At 48.5% G+C, this 14,366-nt stretch overlaps 29 non-coding genes across 29 annotated transcripts; all 29 read right to left on the bottom strand.

Annotated features, from left to right (window-relative positions):
* Nucleotides 1-300: 300 nt before the first annotated feature.
* Nucleotides 301-416, bottom strand: LOC141064869 (U5 spliceosomal RNA). Its single transcript, XR_012226036.1, has one exon. It is a non-coding gene; the product is annotated as a U5 spliceosomal RNA (small nuclear RNA).
* Nucleotides 417-730: 314 nt separating this feature from the next.
* Nucleotides 731-846, bottom strand: LOC141064231 (U5 spliceosomal RNA). The gene has a single exon (XR_012225462.1). It is a non-coding gene; the product is annotated as a U5 spliceosomal RNA (small nuclear RNA).
* A 314-nt stretch (nt 847-1,160) lies between these two features.
* Nucleotides 1,161-1,277, bottom strand: LOC141064228 (U5 spliceosomal RNA). Its single transcript, XR_012225459.1, has one exon. It is a non-coding gene; the product is annotated as a U5 spliceosomal RNA (small nuclear RNA).
* A 314-nt stretch (nt 1,278-1,591) lies between these two features.
* LOC141064426 (U5 spliceosomal RNA) lies at nt 1,592-1,707 on the bottom strand. Its single transcript, XR_012225638.1, has one exon. It is a non-coding gene; the product is annotated as a U5 spliceosomal RNA (small nuclear RNA).
* A 559-nt stretch (nt 1,708-2,266) lies between these two features.
* On the bottom strand, nt 2,267-2,382 carry LOC141064461 (U5 spliceosomal RNA). Its single transcript, XR_012225670.1, has one exon. It is a non-coding gene; the product is annotated as a U5 spliceosomal RNA (small nuclear RNA).
* Nucleotides 2,383-2,696: 314 nt separating this feature from the next.
* LOC141063987 (U5 spliceosomal RNA) lies at nt 2,697-2,812 on the bottom strand. The gene has a single exon (XR_012225243.1). It is a non-coding gene; the product is annotated as a U5 spliceosomal RNA (small nuclear RNA).
* Nucleotides 2,813-3,126: 314 nt separating this feature from the next.
* Nucleotides 3,127-3,242, bottom strand: LOC141065248 (U5 spliceosomal RNA). The gene has a single exon (XR_012226381.1). It is a non-coding gene; the product is annotated as a U5 spliceosomal RNA (small nuclear RNA).
* A 312-nt stretch (nt 3,243-3,554) lies between these two features.
* LOC141064223 (U5 spliceosomal RNA) lies at nt 3,555-3,670 on the bottom strand. Its single transcript, XR_012225455.1, has one exon. It is a non-coding gene; the product is annotated as a U5 spliceosomal RNA (small nuclear RNA).
* A 314-nt stretch (nt 3,671-3,984) lies between these two features.
* Nucleotides 3,985-4,100, bottom strand: LOC141064541 (U5 spliceosomal RNA). Its single transcript, XR_012225742.1, has one exon. It is a non-coding gene; the product is annotated as a U5 spliceosomal RNA (small nuclear RNA).
* A 314-nt stretch (nt 4,101-4,414) lies between these two features.
* Nucleotides 4,415-4,530, bottom strand: LOC141065122 (U5 spliceosomal RNA). The gene has a single exon (XR_012226266.1). It is a non-coding gene; the product is annotated as a U5 spliceosomal RNA (small nuclear RNA).
* A 314-nt stretch (nt 4,531-4,844) lies between these two features.
* Nucleotides 4,845-4,960, bottom strand: LOC141064870 (U5 spliceosomal RNA). The gene has a single exon (XR_012226037.1). It is a non-coding gene; the product is annotated as a U5 spliceosomal RNA (small nuclear RNA).
* A 314-nt stretch (nt 4,961-5,274) lies between these two features.
* LOC141065121 (U5 spliceosomal RNA) lies at nt 5,275-5,390 on the bottom strand. Its single transcript, XR_012226265.1, has one exon. It is a non-coding gene; the product is annotated as a U5 spliceosomal RNA (small nuclear RNA).
* A 307-nt stretch (nt 5,391-5,697) lies between these two features.
* On the bottom strand, nt 5,698-5,813 carry LOC141065107 (U5 spliceosomal RNA). Its single transcript, XR_012226252.1, has one exon. It is a non-coding gene; the product is annotated as a U5 spliceosomal RNA (small nuclear RNA).
* Nucleotides 5,814-6,127: 314 nt separating this feature from the next.
* On the bottom strand, nt 6,128-6,243 carry LOC141064892 (U5 spliceosomal RNA). The gene has a single exon (XR_012226057.1). It is a non-coding gene; the product is annotated as a U5 spliceosomal RNA (small nuclear RNA).
* Nucleotides 6,244-6,558: 315 nt separating this feature from the next.
* On the bottom strand, nt 6,559-6,674 carry LOC141064439 (U5 spliceosomal RNA). The gene has a single exon (XR_012225650.1). It is a non-coding gene; the product is annotated as a U5 spliceosomal RNA (small nuclear RNA).
* Nucleotides 6,675-6,988: 314 nt separating this feature from the next.
* Nucleotides 6,989-7,104, bottom strand: LOC141063664 (U5 spliceosomal RNA). The gene has a single exon (XR_012224953.1). It is a non-coding gene; the product is annotated as a U5 spliceosomal RNA (small nuclear RNA).
* Nucleotides 7,105-7,418: 314 nt separating this feature from the next.
* On the bottom strand, nt 7,419-7,534 carry LOC141064340 (U5 spliceosomal RNA). Its single transcript, XR_012225560.1, has one exon. It is a non-coding gene; the product is annotated as a U5 spliceosomal RNA (small nuclear RNA).
* Nucleotides 7,535-9,345: 1,811 nt separating this feature from the next.
* LOC141064638 (U5 spliceosomal RNA) lies at nt 9,346-9,459 on the bottom strand. Its single transcript, XR_012225830.1, has one exon. It is a non-coding gene; the product is annotated as a U5 spliceosomal RNA (small nuclear RNA).
* A 314-nt stretch (nt 9,460-9,773) lies between these two features.
* Nucleotides 9,774-9,889, bottom strand: LOC141064881 (U5 spliceosomal RNA). Its single transcript, XR_012226047.1, has one exon. It is a non-coding gene; the product is annotated as a U5 spliceosomal RNA (small nuclear RNA).
* Nucleotides 9,890-10,203: 314 nt separating this feature from the next.
* LOC141064945 (U5 spliceosomal RNA) lies at nt 10,204-10,319 on the bottom strand. Its single transcript, XR_012226105.1, has one exon. It is a non-coding gene; the product is annotated as a U5 spliceosomal RNA (small nuclear RNA).
* Nucleotides 10,320-10,624: 305 nt separating this feature from the next.
* On the bottom strand, nt 10,625-10,740 carry LOC141064839 (U5 spliceosomal RNA). Its single transcript, XR_012226009.1, has one exon. It is a non-coding gene; the product is annotated as a U5 spliceosomal RNA (small nuclear RNA).
* A 314-nt stretch (nt 10,741-11,054) lies between these two features.
* Nucleotides 11,055-11,170, bottom strand: LOC141063649 (U5 spliceosomal RNA). Its single transcript, XR_012224940.1, has one exon. It is a non-coding gene; the product is annotated as a U5 spliceosomal RNA (small nuclear RNA).
* Nucleotides 11,171-11,484: 314 nt separating this feature from the next.
* LOC141064081 (U5 spliceosomal RNA) lies at nt 11,485-11,601 on the bottom strand. Its single transcript, XR_012225326.1, has one exon. It is a non-coding gene; the product is annotated as a U5 spliceosomal RNA (small nuclear RNA).
* Nucleotides 11,602-11,915: 314 nt separating this feature from the next.
* Nucleotides 11,916-12,031, bottom strand: LOC141064622 (U5 spliceosomal RNA). The gene has a single exon (XR_012225816.1). It is a non-coding gene; the product is annotated as a U5 spliceosomal RNA (small nuclear RNA).
* Nucleotides 12,032-12,345: 314 nt separating this feature from the next.
* On the bottom strand, nt 12,346-12,461 carry LOC141064073 (U5 spliceosomal RNA). The gene has a single exon (XR_012225318.1). It is a non-coding gene; the product is annotated as a U5 spliceosomal RNA (small nuclear RNA).
* Nucleotides 12,462-12,775: 314 nt separating this feature from the next.
* LOC141065080 (U5 spliceosomal RNA) lies at nt 12,776-12,891 on the bottom strand. Its single transcript, XR_012226226.1, has one exon. It is a non-coding gene; the product is annotated as a U5 spliceosomal RNA (small nuclear RNA).
* Nucleotides 12,892-13,203: 312 nt separating this feature from the next.
* Nucleotides 13,204-13,319, bottom strand: LOC141063781 (U5 spliceosomal RNA). The gene has a single exon (XR_012225059.1). It is a non-coding gene; the product is annotated as a U5 spliceosomal RNA (small nuclear RNA).
* A 314-nt stretch (nt 13,320-13,633) lies between these two features.
* On the bottom strand, nt 13,634-13,749 carry LOC141064578 (U5 spliceosomal RNA). The gene has a single exon (XR_012225777.1). It is a non-coding gene; the product is annotated as a U5 spliceosomal RNA (small nuclear RNA).
* A 314-nt stretch (nt 13,750-14,063) lies between these two features.
* LOC141064626 (U5 spliceosomal RNA) lies at nt 14,064-14,179 on the bottom strand. Its single transcript, XR_012225819.1, has one exon. It is a non-coding gene; the product is annotated as a U5 spliceosomal RNA (small nuclear RNA).
* Nucleotides 14,180-14,366: the final 187 nt, after the last annotated feature.

Raw genomic sequence — 14,366 nt, 5'->3', positions numbered from 1 at the left:
CAAGGGCTTCCTCCTGACCTACCACCATGGCCGCAGCCCACATTTGGCCCAGGGAGACCACCTAGAAGTGGGTGCGTGGTTTGGCTATGGAAAAACAAAAACGGCAACACACAGCCCATTTTCCGCAGGCTGCTCTGTGTTAAGCTCCATCCTGCTGCCAGAGAGTCACATGTCCCGCTGCCTGGAAGAAGGCCATCCACTGCTACAATATTCAAATGAGAAGCATTTCCCATCAGCCCCAGAGTACAGGCTCCCACCAAAACCCCACCCACTCATTCTTTCATTGATCCCATTTAAGGAAGCCCCAAGAAGCTGGAGCATGCAAAAATTGCCACAAAACTCAGTTTTGCTTCTCTTCACGGAAATCTTTAGTAAAAGGCAAAAGATTTTCACGTTCTGAAGAGAAGCCAGAGTATGCTGGGCAAGGGCTTGCTCCTGACCTACCACCATGGGCACAGCCCTCATTTGGCCCAGGGAGACCACCTAGAAGTGGGTGCGTGGTTTGGCTATGGAAAAACAAAAACAGCAACACACAGCCCATTTTCCGCAGGCTGCTCCGTGTTCAGCTCCATCGTGCTGCCAGAGAGTCACATGTCCCGCTGCCTAGAAGAATGCCATCCACTGCTACAATATTCAAATGAGAGACAGATCCCAGCAGCCCCAGAGTACAGTCTCCCACCAAAACCCCACCCACTCATTCCTTCATTCTGTTGTTGAACCCATTTAAGGAAGCCCCAGCAAGCTGGAGCATGCAAAAATTTCAACAAAACTCAGGTTTGCTTTTCTCCACGGAAATCTTTATTAAAAGGCGAAAGATTTTTACGTTCTGAAGAGAAGCCAGAGTATATTGGGCAAGGGCTTCCTCCTGACCTACCACCATGGGCACAGCCCTCATTTGGCCCAGGGAGACCACCTAGAAGTGGGTGCGTGGTTTGGCTATGGAAAAACAAAAATGGCAACACACAGCCCATTTTCCGCAGGCTGCTCCGTGTTCAGCTCCATCGTGCTGCCAGAGAGTCACATGTCCCGTTGCCTGGAAGAAGGCCATCCACTGCTACAATATTCAAATGAGAGACATTTCCCAGGAGCCCCAGAGTACAGTCTCCCACCAAAACCCCACCCACTCATTCCTTCATTCTGTTGTTGAACCCATTTAAGGAAGCCCCAGCAAGCTGGAGCGTGCAAAAAATGCCAGAAAACTCAGTTTTGCTTCTCTCCACGGAAATCTTTAGTAAAAGGCAAAAGATTTTTTACGTTTTGAAGAAAAGCCAAAGTATACTGGGCAAAGGCTTCCTCCAGACCTACCAACATGGCCGCAACCCTCATTAGGCCCAGGGAGACCACCTAGAAGTGGGTGCGTGGTTTTGCTATGTAAAAACAAAAACGGCAACACACAGCCCATTTTCCACAGGCTGCTCCGTGTTCAGCTCCATCGTGCTGCCAGAGAGTCACATGTCCCGCTACCTGGAAGAAGGCCATCCAGAGCTACAATATTCAAATGAGAGACATTTCCCAGCAGCCCCAGAGTACAGACTCCCACCAAAACCCCACCCACTCATTCCTTCTTTCTGTTGTTGAACCCATTTAAGGAAGTCCCAGCAAGCTGGAGCGTGCAAAAATTGCCGCAAAACTCAGTTTTGCTTCTCTCCACTGAAATCTTTAATAAAAGGCGAAAGATTTTTACATTCTGAAGAGAAGCCAGAGTATACTGGGCAAGGGCTTCCTCCTGACCTACCACCATGGGCACAGCCCTCATTTGGCCCAGGGAGACCACCTAGAAGTGGGTGCGTGGTTTGGCTATAGAAAAACAAAAACGGCAACACACAGCCCATTTTCCGCAGGCTGCTCCATGTTCAGCTCCATCTTGCTGCCAGACAGTCACATGTCCCGCTGCCTGGAAGAAGGCCATCCACTGCTACAATATTCAAATGAGAGACATTTCCCAGCAGCCCCAGAGTACAGTCTCCCACCAAAACCCCACCCACTCATTCCTTCATTCTGTTGTTGAGCCCATTTAAGGAAGCCCCAGCAAGCTGGAGCATGCAAAAATTGCCACAAAATTCAGTTTTGCTTCTCTACACGGAAATCTGCTCCGTGTTCAGCTCCATCGTGCTGCCAGAGAGTCACATGTCCCGCTGCCTGGAAAAAGGCCATCCAGAGCTACAATATTCAAATGAGAGACATTTCCCAGCAGCCCCAGAGTACAGTCTCCCACCAAAACCCCACCCACTCATTCCTTCATTCTGTTGTTGAACCCTTTTAAGGAAGTCCCAGCAAGCTGGAGCGTGCAAAAATTGCCACAAAACTCAGTTATGCTTCTCTCCACAGAAATCTTTAATAAAAGGCAAAAAATTTTTACGTTCTGAAGAGAAGCCAGAGTATACTGGGCAAGGGCTTCCTCCTGACCTACCACCATGTGCACAGCCCTCATTTGGCCCAGGGAGACCACCTAGAAGTGGGTGCGTGGTTTGGCTATGGAAAAACAAAAATGGCAACACACAGCCCATTTTCCACAGGCTGCTCCGTGTTCAGCTCCATCGTGCTGCCAGAGAGTCACATGTCTCGCTGACTGAAAAAAGGCCATCCACAGCTACTATATTCAAATGAGAAACATTTCCCAGCAGCCCCAGAGTACAGTCTCCCACCAAAACCCCACCCACTCATTCCTTCATTCTGTTGTTAAACACATTTAAGGAAGCCCCAGCAAGCAGGAGCATGCAAAAATTGGCACAAAACTCAGTTTTGCTTCTCTCCACAGAAATCTTTAGTAAAAGGCAAAAGATTTTTACGTTCTGTAGAAAAGCCAGAGTATACGGCGCAAGGGCTTTCTCCTGACCTACCACCATAGCCGCAGCCCTCATTTGGCCCAGGGAGACCACCTAGAAGTGGGTGCGTGGTTTGGCTATGGAAAAACAAAAACGGCAACACACAGCCCATTTTCCGCAGTCTGCTCTGTGTTAAGCTCCATCCTGCTGTCAGAGAGTCACATGTCCCGCTGCCTGGAAGAAGGCCATCCACTGCTACAATATTCAAATGAGAAGCATTTCCCATCAGCCCCAGAGTACAGGCTCCCACCAAAACCCCACCCACTAATTCTTTCATTCTGTTGTTGAACCCATTTAAGGAAGCCCCAGCAAGCTGGAGCATGCAAAAATTGCCACAAAACTCAGTTTTGCTTCTCTCCACGGAAATCTTTAGTAAAAGGCGAAAGATTTTTACGTTCTGAAAAGAAGCCAGAGGATACTGGGCAAGGGCTTGCTCCTGACCTACCACCATGGGCACAGCCCTCATTTGGCCCAGGGAGACCACCTAGAAGTGGGTGCGTGGTTTGGCTATGGAAAAACAAAAACAGCAACACAGCCCATTTTCCGCAGGCTGCTCCGTGTTCAGCTCCATCGTGCTGCCAGAGAGTCACATGTCCCGCTGCCTAGAAGAAGGCCATCCACTGCTACAATATTCAAATGAGAGACAGATCCCAGCAGCCCCAGAGGACAGTCTCCCACCAAAACCCCACCCACTCATTCCTTCATTCTGTTGTTGAACCCATTTAAGGAAGCCCCAGCAAGCTGGAGCATGCAAAAATTGCCACAAAACTCAGGTTTGCTTCTCTCCACGGAAATCTTTAGTAAAAGGCGAAAGATTTTTACGTTCTGAAGAGAAGCCAGAGTATACTGGGCAAGGGCTTCCTCCTGACCTACCACCATGGGCACAGCCCTCATTTGGCCCAGGGAGACCACCTAGAAGTGGGTGCGTGGTTTGGCTATGGAAAAACAAAAATGGCAACACACAGCCCATTTTCCGCACGCTGCTCCGTGTTCAGCTCCATCGTGCTGCCAGAGAGTCACATGTCCCGTTGCCTGAAAGAAGGCCATCCACTGCTACAATATTCAAATGAGAGACATTTCCCAGCAGCCCCAGAGTACAGTCTCCCACCAAAACCCCACCCACTCATTCCTTCATTCTGTTGTTGAACCCATTTAAGGAAGTCCCAGCAAGCTGGAGCGTGCAAAAATTGCCACAAAACTCAGTTTTGCTTCTCTCCACGGAAATCTTTAATAAAAGGCGAAAGATTTTTACATTCTGATGAAAAGCCAGAGTATACTAGGCAAGTGCTTCCTCCTGACCTACCACCATGGGCACAGCCCTCATTTGGCCCAGGGAGACCACCTAGAAGTGGGTGCGTGGTTTGGCTATGGAAAAACAAAAACGGCAACACACAGCCCATTTTCCGCTGGCTGCTCCATGTTCAGCTCCATCTTGCTGCCAGAGAGTCACATGTCCTGCTGCCTGGAAGAAGGCCATCCACTGCTACAATATTCAAATGAGAGACATTTCCCAGCAGCCCCAGAGTACAGTCTCCCACCAAAACCCCACCCACTTATTCCTTCATTCTGTTGTTGAACCCATTTAAAGAAGCCCCAGCAAGCTGGAGCGTGCAAAAATTGCCACAAAATTCAGTTTTGCTTCTCTCCACGGAAATCTTTAGTAAAAGGCGAAAGATTTTTACGTTCTGAAGAGAAGCCAGAGTATACTGGGCAAGGGCTTCCTCCTGACCTACCACCATGGGCACAGCCCTCATTTGGCCCAGGGAGACCACCTAGAAGTGGGTGCGTGGTTTGGCTATGGAAAAACAAAAACGGCAACACACAGCCCATTTTCCGCAGGCTGCTCCGTGTTCAGCTCCATCTTGCTGCCAGATTGTCACCTGTCCCGCTGTCTGGAAGAACGCCATCCACTGCTACAATATTCAAATGAGAGACATTTCCCAGCAGCCCCAGAGTACAGTCTCCCACCAAAACCCCACCCACTCATTCCTTCATTCTGTTGTTGAACCCATTTAAGGAAGCCCCAGCAAGCTGGAGCGTGCAAAAATTGCCACAAAACTCAGTTTTGCTTCTCTCCACGGAAATCTTTAGTAAAAGGCGAAAGATTTTTACATTCTGAAGAGAAGCCAGAGTATACTGGGCAAGGGCTTCCTCCTGACCTACCACCATGGGCACAGCTCTCATTAGGCCTAGGGAGACCACCTAGAAGTGGGTACGTGGTTTGGCTATGGAAAAACAAAAATGGCAACACACAGCCCATTTTCCGCAGGCTGCTCCGTGTTCAGCTCCATCCTGCTGCCAGAAAGTCACATGTCCCGCTGCCTGGAAGAAGGCCATCCACTGTTACAATATTCAAATGAGAGACATCTCCCAGCAGCCCCAGTGTACAGTCTCCCAACAAAACCCCACCCACTCATTCCTTCATTCTGTTGTTGAACCCATTTAAGGTAGCCCCAGCAAGCTGGAGCGTGCAAAAATTGCCACAAAACTCAGTTTTGCTTCTCTCCACGGAAATCTTTAGTAAAAGGCGAAAGATTTTTACGTTCTGAAGAGAAGCCAGAGTATACTGGGCAAGGGCTTCCTCCTGACCTACCACCATGGGCACAGCCCTCATTTGGCCCAGGGAGACCACCTAGAAGTGGGTGCATGGTTTGACTATGGAAAAACAAAAACGGCAACACACAGCCAATTTTCCGCAGGCTGCTCCGTGTTCAGCTCCATCCTGCTGCCAGAGAGTCACATGTCCCGCTGCCTGGAAGAAGGCCATCCACTGCTACAATATTCAAATGAGAGGCATTTCCCATAAGCCCCAGAGTACAGTCTCCCACCAAATCCCCACCCACTCATTCCATCATTCTGTTGTTGAACCCATAGCGCCAGCAAGCTGGTGCGTGCAAAAATTGCCACAAAACTCAGATTTGCTTCTCTCCACGGAAATCTTTAGTAAAAGGCGAAAGATTTTTACGTTCTGAAGAAAAGCCAGAGTATACTGGGCAAGGGATTCCTACTGACCTACCACCATGGGCACAGCCCTCATTTGGCCCAGGGAGACCACCTAGAAGTGGGTGCGTGGTTTGGCTATGGAAAAACAAAAACGGCAACACACAGCCCATTTTCCACAGGCTGCTCCGTGTTCAGCTCCATCGTGCTGCCAGAGAGTCACATGTCCCGCTGCCTGGAAGAAGGCCATCCACTGCTACATTATTCAAATGAGATACATTTCCCAGCAGCCCCAGAGTACAGTCTGCCACCAAAACCCCACCCACTCATTCCTTCATTTTGTTGTTGAACCCATTTAAGGAAGCCCCAGCAAGCTGGAGCGTGCAAAAATTGCCACAAAACTCAGTTTTGCTTCTCTCCACGGAAATCTTTAGTAAAAGGCGAAAGATTTTTACGTTCTGAAGAAAAGCCAGAGTATACTGCGCAAGGGCTTCCTCCTGACCTACCACCATGGCCGCAGCCCTCATTTGGCCCAGGGAGACCACCTAGAAGTGGGTGCGTGGTTTGGCTATGGAAAAACAAAAACGGCAACACACAGCCCATTTTCCGCAGGCTGCTCCGTGTTCAGCTCCATCCTGCTGCCAGAGAGTCACATGTCCCGCTGCCTGGAAGAAGGCCATCCACTGCTAAAAAAATTCAAATGAGAGACATTTCCCAGCAGCCCCAGAGTACAGTCTCCCACCAAAACCCCACCCACTCATTCCTTCATTCTGTTGTTGAACCCATTTAAGGAAGCCCCAGCAAGCTGGAGCTTGCAAAAATTGCCACAAAATTCAGTTCTGCTTCTCTCCACGGAAATCTTTAGTTAAAGGCAAAAGATTTTTACGTTCTGAAGAGGAGCCAGAGTATACTGGGCAAGGGCTTCCTCCTGACCTACCACCATGTGCACAGCCCTCATTTGGCCCAGGGAGACCACCTAGAAGTGGGTGCGTGGTTTGGCTATGGAAAAACAAAAACGGCAACACACAGCCCATTTTCCGCAGGCTGCTCCGTGTTCAGCTCCATCGTGCTGCCAGAGAGTCACATGTCCCGCTGCCTAGAAGAAGGCCATCCACTGCTACAATATTCAAATGAGAGACAGATCCCAGCAGCCCCAGAGTACAGTCTCCCACCAAAACCCCACCCACTCATTCCTTCATTCTGTTGTTGAACCCATTTAAGGAAGCCCCAGCAAGCTGGAGCATGCAAAAATTTCCACAAAACTCAGGTTTGCTTCTTTCCACGGAAATCTTTAGTAAAAGGCGAAAGATTTTTACATTCTGAAGAGAAGCCAGAGTATACTGAGCAAGGGCTTCCTCCTGACCTACCACCATGGGCACAGCCCTCATTTGGCCCAGGGAGACCACCTAGAAGTGGGTGTGTGGTTTGGCTATGGAAAAACAAAAATAGCAACACACAGCCCATTTTCCGCAGGCTGCTCCGTGTTCAGCTCCATCGTGCTGCCAGAGAGTCACATGTCCCGTTGCCTGGAAGAAGGCCATCCACTGCTACAATATTCAAATGAGAGACATTTCCCAGGAGCCCCAGAGTACAGTCTCCCACCAAAACCCCACCCACTCATTCCTTCATTCTGTTGTTGAACCCATTTAAGGAAGCCCCAGCAAGCTGTAGCGTGCAAAAATTGCCAGAAAACTCAGTTTTGCTTCTCTCCACCGAAATCTTTAGTAAAAGGCAAAAGATTTTTACGTTCTGAAAAAAAGCCAGAGTATACTGGGCAAAGGCTTCCTCCAGACCTACCAACATGGCCGCAACCCTCATTAGGCCCAGGGAGACCAACTAGAAGTGGGTGCGTGGTTTTGCTATGGAAAAACAAAAACGGCAACACACAGCCCATTTTCCACAGGCTGCTCCGTGTTCAGCTCCATCGTGCTGCCAGAGAGTCACATGTCCCGCTGCCTGGAAGAAGGCCATCCACTGCTACAATATTCAAGTGAGAGACATTTCCCAGCAGCCCCAGAGTACAGTCTCCCACCAAAACCCCACCCACTCATTCCATCATTCTGTTGTTGAACCCATTTAAGGAAGCCCCAGCAAGCTGGAGCGTGGAGTACTGAAGGAGATAGCAGAAGAAATTTCTGAACCACTCTCCATAATCTTTGAAAATTCTTGGAGAACAGGAGAAGTGCCAGAAGACTGGAGAAGAGCAAATGTTGTTCCTATCTTCAAAAAGGGGAAGAAGGTGGACCCAGGCAACTATAGGCCAGTGAGTCTGACTTCTATACCAGGAAAGATCTTTGAACAAATTATTAAACAACATGTAAGTCAATACCTGGATAAGAATGAAGTGATCAAACAGAGTCAGCATGGGTTTGTAACTAATAAGTCATGTCAGACTAACTTAATTTCCTTCTATGACGGTATCACTGATTGGGTGGATCAAGGAAATGCTGTAGATATAGTATATCTTGACTTCAGCAAAGCATTTGACAAAGTCTCTCATACAATACTTATTGAAAAAATGACTAAGTATGGAATGGACAAGGCAACTGTTAGGTGGATTCATAGCTGGCTTAGTGATCGGACCCAAAGAGTGGTCGTAAATGGCTGCACATCCAGTTGGAAGAATGTCTCAAGTGGGGTACCACAGGGCTCTGTCCTGGGCCCTGTATTGTTCAACATCTTTATCAACGATTTAGATGAAGGAATTGAGGGTAAACTGATTAAATTTGCTGATGACACAAAGCTAGGAGGGATAGCTAATTCTAGAGAAGAGAGAGAGAGGATTCAAAAAGATTTAAATAAACTGGAGAAGTGGGCAGTAACTAACAGAATGGTTTTTAACAGGGAGAAATGCAAAGTACTACATCTGGGCAATAAAAATGAAAAAAGCATATATAGAATGGGAGGAATAGGGCTAAGTGACAGCACATGTGAAAAAGACTTGGGTATACTAATAGATCACAGACTGAATATGAGTCAACAGTGTGATGCAGCAGCAAAAAAGGCAAATGCAGTTCTAGGATGTATTAACAGAAGCATACAGTCTAGATCACGTGAAGTCATTATTTCCCTCTACTCCTCTTTGGTCAGACCACATCTGGAATATTGTGTCCAGTTTTGGGCACCACATTTTAAAAAAGACATCAACAAACTGGAGCAAGTTCAGAAAAGAGCGACCAGAATGGTGACCGGTCTGCAAACCCTGTCTTATGAGGAAAGGTTGCAGGATTTGGGAATGTTTAGTTTGCAAAAGAGAAGACTGAGAGGAGACTTAATTGCTGTCTACAAATATCTAAAGGGCTGTCACATTGTAGAAGGATCAACTTTATTCTCATTTGCACAAGGAAAGACTAGAAGCAATGGGATGAAACTGAATGGGAGGAGACACAGATTAGATATTAGAAAAAACTTTTTGACAGTTAGAGTGATCAATGAGTGGAACAGGCTGCCACGAGAAGTGGTGAGTTCTCCTTCAATGGAAGTCTTCAAACAGAGGCTGGACAGACATCTGATTGGGATGATTTAGCGAATCCTGCTTTGAGCAGGGGGTTGGACCAGATGGCCCAGGAGGTCCCTTCCAACTCTACGATTCTATGATTCTAAAAATTGCCACAAAATTCAGTTTTGCTTCTCTCCACGGAAATCTTTAGTAAAAGGCGAAAGATTTTTAAGTTCTGAAGAGAAGCCAGAGTATACTGGGCAAGGGCTTCCTCCTGACCTACCACCATGGGCACAGCCCTCATTTGGCCCAGGGAGACCACCTAGAAGTGGGTGCGTGGTTTGGCTATGGAAAAACAAAAACGGCAACACACAGCCCATTTTCCGCAGGATGCTCCGTGTTCAGCTCCATCTTGCTGCCAGATTGTCACCTGTCCCACTGCCTGGAAGAACGCCATCCACTGCTACAATATTCAAATGAGAGACATTTCCCAGCAGCCCCAGAGTACAGTCTCCCACCAAAACCCCACCCACTCATTCCTTCATTCTGTTGTTGAACCCATTTAAGGAAGCCCCAGCAAGCTGGAACATGCAAAAATTGCCAAAAAACTCAGTTTTGCTTCTCTCCACGGAAATCTTTAGTAAAAGGCGAAAGATTTTTACGTTCTGAAGAAAAGCCAGAGTATACTGCGCAAGGGCTTCCTCCTGACCTACCACCATGGCCGCAGCCCTCATTTGGCCCAGGGAGACCACCTAGAAGTGGGTGCGTGGTTTGGCGATTTAAAAACAAAAACGGCAACACACAGCCCATTTTCCGCAGGCTGCTCCGTGTTCAGCTCCATCCTGCTGCCAGAGCGTCACGTGTCCCGCTGACTGAAAAAAGGCCATCCACGGCTACTATATTCAAATGAGAAACATTTCCCAGCAGCCCCAGAGTACAGTCTCCCACCAAAACCCCACCCACTCATTCCTTCATTCTGTTGTTAAACCCATTTAAGGAAGCCCCAGCAAGCTGGAGCGTGCAAAAATTGGCACAAAACTCAGTTTTGCTTCTCTCCACGGAAATCTTTAGTAAAAGGCAAAAGATTTTTACGTTCTGTAGAAAAGCCAGAGTATACGGCGCAAGGGCTTCCTCCTGACCTACCACCATGGCCGCAGCCCACATTTGGCCCAGGGAGACCACCTAGAAGTGGGTGCGTGGTTGGCTATGGAAAAACAAAAACGGCAACACACAGCCCATTTTCCGCAGGCTGCTCTGTGTTAAGCTCCATCCTGCTGCCAGAGAGTCACATGTCCCGCTGCCTGGAAGAAGGCCATCCACTGCTACAATATTCAAATGAGAAGCATTTCCCATCAGCCCCAGAGTACAGGCTCCCACCAAAACCCCACCCACTCATTCTTTCATTGATCCCATTTAAGGAAGCCCCAAGAAGCTGGAGCATGCAAAAATTGCCACAAAACTCAGTTTTGCTTCTCTTCACGGAAATCTTTAGTAAAAGGCAAAAGATTTTTACGTTCTGAAGAGAAGCCAGAGTATGCTAGGCAAGGGCTTGCTCCTGACCTACCACCAGGGGCACAGCCCTCATTTGGCCCAGGGAGACCACCTAGAAGTGGGTGCGTGGTTTGGCTATGGAAAAACAAAAACAGCAACACACAGCCCATTTTCCGCAGGCTGCTCCGTGTTCAGCTCCATCGTGCTGCCAGAGAGTCACATGTCCCGCTGCCTAGAAGAATGCCATCCACTGCTACAATATTCAAATGAGAGACAGATCCCAGCAGCCCCAGAGTACAGTCTCCCACCAAAACCCCACCCACTCATTCCTTCATTCTGTTGTTGAACCCATTTAAGGAAGCCCCAGCAAGCTGGAGCATGCAAAAATTTCAACAAAACTCAGGTTTGCTTCTCTCCACGGAAATCTTTATTAAAAGGCGAAAGATTTTTACGTTCTGAAGAGAAGCCAGAGTATATTGGGCAAGGGCTTCCTCCTGACCTACCACCATGGGCACAGCCCTCATTTGGCCCAGGGAGACCACCTAGAAGTGGGTGCGTGGTTTGGCTATGGAAAAACAAAAATGGCAACACACAGCCCATTTTCCGCAGGCTGCTCCGTGTTCAGCTCCATCGTGCTGCCAGAGAGTCACATGTCCCGTTGCCTGGAAGAAGGCCATCCACTGCTACAATATTCAAATGAGAGACATTTCCCAGGAGCCCCAGAGTACAGTCTCCCACCAAAACCCCACCCACTCATTCCTTCATTCTGTTGTTGAACCCATTTAAGGAAGCCCCAGCAAGCTGGAGCGTGCAAAAAATGCCAGAAAACTCAGTTTTGCTTCTCTCCACGGAAATCTTTAGTAAAAGGCAAAAGATTTTTTACGTTTTGAAGAAAAGCCAGAGTATACTGGGCAAAGGCTTCCTCCAGACCTACCAACATGGCCGCAACCCTCATTAGGCCCAGGGAGACCACCTAGAAGTGGGTGCGTGGTTTTGCTATGTAAAAACAAAAACGGCAACACACAGCCCATTTTCCACAGGCTGCTCCGTGTTCAGCTCCATCGTGCTGCCAGAGAGTCACATGTCCCGCTGCCTGGAAGAAGGCCATCCAGAGCTACAATATTAAAATGAGAGACATTTCCCAGCAGCCCCAGAGTACAGTCTCCCACCAAAACCCCACCCACTCATTCCTTCTTTCTGTTGCTGAACCCATTTAAGGAAGTCCCAGCAAGCTGGAGCGTGCAAAAATTGCCACAAAACTCAGTTTTGCTTCTCTCCACTGAAATCTTTAATAAAAGGCGAAAGACTTTTACATTCTGAAGAGAAGCCAGAGTATACTGGGCAAGGGCTTCCTCCTGACCTACCACCATGGGCACAGCCCTCATTTGGCCCAGGGAGACCACCTAGAAGTGGGTGCGTGGTTTGGCTATAGAAAAACAAAAACGGCAACACACAGCCCATTTTCCGCAGGCTGCTCCATGTTCAGCTCCATCTTGCTGCCAGAGAGTCACATGTCCCGCTGCCTGGAAGAAGGCCATCCACTGCTACAATATTCAAATGAGAGACATTTCCCAGCAGCCCCAGAGTACAGTCTCCCACCAAAACCCCACCCACTCATTCCTTCATTCTGTTGTTGAATCCATTTAAGGAAGCCCCAGCAAGCTGGAGCGTGCAAAAATTGCCACAAAATTCAGTTTTGCTTCTCTCCACGGAAATCTTTAGTAAAAAGCGAAAGATTTTTACGTTCTGAAGAGAAGCCAGAGTATACTGGGCAAGGGCTTCCTCCTGACCTACCACCATGGGCACAGCCCTCATTTGGCCCAGGGAGACCACCTAGAAGTGGATGCGTGGTTTGGCTATGGAAAAACAAAAACGGCAACACAGAGCCCATATTCCGCAGGCTGCTCCGTGTTCAGCTCCATCTTGCTGCCAGATTGTCACCTGTCCCGCTGCCTGGAAGAACGCCATCCACTGCTACAATATTCAAATGAGAGACATTTCCCAGCAGCCCCAGAGTACAGTCTCCCACCAAAACCCCACCCACTCATTCCTTCATTCTGTTGTTGAACCCATTTAAGGTAGCCCCAGCAAGCTGGTGCGTGCAAAAATTGCCACAAAACTCAGTTTTGCTTCTCTCCACGGAAATCTTTAGTAAAAGGCGAAAGATTTTTACATTCTGAAGAGAAGCCAGAGTATACTGGGCAAGGGCTTGCTCCTGACCTACCACCATGGGCACAGCCCTCATTTGGCCCAGGGAGACCACCTAGAAGTGGGTGCGTGGTTTGGCTATGGAAAAACAAAAACAGCAACACAGCCCATTTTCCGCAGGCTGCTCCTTGTTCAGCTCCATCGTGCTGCCAGAGAGTCACATGTCCCGTTGCCTGGAAGAAGGCCATCCACTGCTACAATATTCAAATGAGAGACATTTCCCAGCAGCCCCAGAGTACAGTCTCCCACCAAAACCCCACCCACTCATTCCTTCATTCTGTTGTTGAACCCATTTAATGAAGTCCCAGCAAGCTGGAGCGTGCAAAAATTGCCACAAAATTCAGTTTTGCTTCTCTCCACGGAAATCTTTAGTAAAAGGCGAAAGATTTTTACGTTCTGAAGAGAAGCCAGAGTATACTGGGCAAGGGCTTCCTCCTGACCTACCACCATGGGCACAGCCCTCATTTGGCCCAGGGAGACCACCTAGAAGTGGGTGCGTGGTTTGGCTATGGAAAAACAAAAACGGCAACACACAGCCCATTTTCCGCAGGCTGCTCCGTGTTCAGCTCCATCTTGCTGCCAGATTGTCACATGTCCCGCTGCCTCGAAGAACGCCATCCACTGCTACAATATTCAAATGAGAGACATTTCCCATCAGCCCCAGTGTACAGTCTCCCACCAAAACCCCACCCACTCATTCCTTCATTCTGTTGTTGAACCCATTTAAGGAAGCCCCAGCAAGCTGGAGCGTGCAAAAATTGCCAGAAAACTCAGTTTTGCTTCTCTCCGCCGAAATCTTTAGTAAAAGGCAAAAGATTTTTAAGTTCTGAAGAAAAGCCAGAGTATACTGGGCAAAGGCTTCCTCCAGACCTACCAACATGGCCGCAACCCTCATTAGGCCCAGGGAGACCACCTAGAAGTGGGTGCGTGGTTTTGCTATGGAAAAACAAAAACGGCAACACACAGCCCATTTTCCACAGGTTGCTCCGTGTTCAGCTCCATCGTGCTGCCAGAGAGTCACATGTCCCGCTGCCTGGAAGAAGGCCATCCAGAGCTACAATATTCAAATGAGAGACATTTCCCAGCAGCCCCAGAGTACAGTCTCCCACCAAAACCCCACCCACTCATTCCTTCATTCTTTTGTTGAACCCATTTAAGGAAGTCCCAGCAAGCTGGAGCGTGCAAAAATTGCCACAAAACTCAGTTTTGCTTCTCTCCACGGAAATCTTTAATAAAAGGCGAAAGCTTTTTACATTATGAAGAAAAGCCAGAGTATACTGGGCAAGGGCTTCCTCCTGACCTACCACCATGGGCACAGCCCTCATTTGGCCCAGGGAGACCACCTAGAAGTGGGTGCGTGGTTTGGCTATGGAAAAACAAAAACGGCAACACACAGCCCATTTTCCGGAGGCTGCTCCATGTTCAGCTCCATCTTGCTGCCAGAGAGTCACATGTCCCGCTGC

This window comes from Dendrobates tinctorius, unplaced genomic scaffold, assembly GCF_039654945.1.
Source record: "Dendrobates tinctorius isolate UK_male_01 unplaced genomic scaffold, ASM3965494v1 ptg000250l, whole genome shotgun sequence".
NCBI lineage: Eukaryota > Metazoa > Chordata > Amphibia > Anura > Dendrobatidae > Dendrobates > Dendrobates tinctorius.
Note: the sequence above shows the minus strand (reverse complement) of the source record. Positions and strands in the feature narration are given on the sequence as shown.